Source organism: Cyprinodon variegatus, unplaced genomic scaffold (assembly GCF_000732505.1).
Source record: "Cyprinodon variegatus isolate N-32 unplaced genomic scaffold, C_variegatus-1.0 Scaffold12, whole genome shotgun sequence".
NCBI classification, from domain to species: Eukaryota; Metazoa; Chordata; class Actinopteri; order Cyprinodontiformes; family Cyprinodontidae; genus Cyprinodon; species Cyprinodon variegatus.
The window spans coordinates 2,374,812-2,375,726 of NW_015150465.1; positions in this window are offsets into that span (position 1 = coordinate 2,374,812).

The window sequence follows — 915 nt, forward strand, 5'->3', positions numbered from 1 at the left end:
TATATATATCTATTTATTTGTATGTATGTTTTCTTTTCCACTATTTCTCCTCAACTTTTCCCCTTTTGACATCTTCCAGTATATATATATATATATATGATTATATTTTATCTTATGCTCTTTAAGGCTGTGCACCCCCGGGCTGCAGTCTGTAGGGTAATGACAGGATGCCTGTGTAAATTCTTAGACATCTGGGTAATGCCAACCACAATCAGGCTTAGACAGAGGCGTAGCCAGAACATTTTTATAAGGGTGGCCAGGCAGTTAGCAATATACACTGAGGGGTGGCTGAAAATAGATAGGCAACAAAACCTCAGGGTCAATCTACACCGTTCCAACAGGAAAATTAACAAGCAAAACATCGATATTTTCTAAATAAATACAAACTATACTTTCCCACAGCCTTTGCTAACAAATAGGCGAATATATTCAAACATCCGTGCTTTCTAGATAAAAGGTATAGTGGATAACATTTTTTCAGATTTGAGTTTTGGGTGAACATCTTTTCCATACCGACTTTTATCAGTAATCATTCTGCATAAAATTTATATTTACAAGTACTAAGATTTACACAAAATGATTATTTAATATGTTTTTATTAAAATAGATATTTATCTATGATTTCACTGAAGACTTCTAAATGACGTGCAGAGACACATCATTTTCTCTTTACACCATAAAACACAAAATCTATTTCTGCTTGAATTCTGTACTTAATCATCATTAATGTTAGTATTTCATGTTAGAGTTTTGTTGTCAAGTAATTGTTAATATATGAAAAATTTAAATGTTTTGAATATTCCAATTGAGAGTATTACTGTTGCCACCATCTGTATTAGAGAGACATAAATGTTATATATATATATATATACTACTCAAAAAAATTAAAGGAACACTTTGTAATCAGAGTATAGC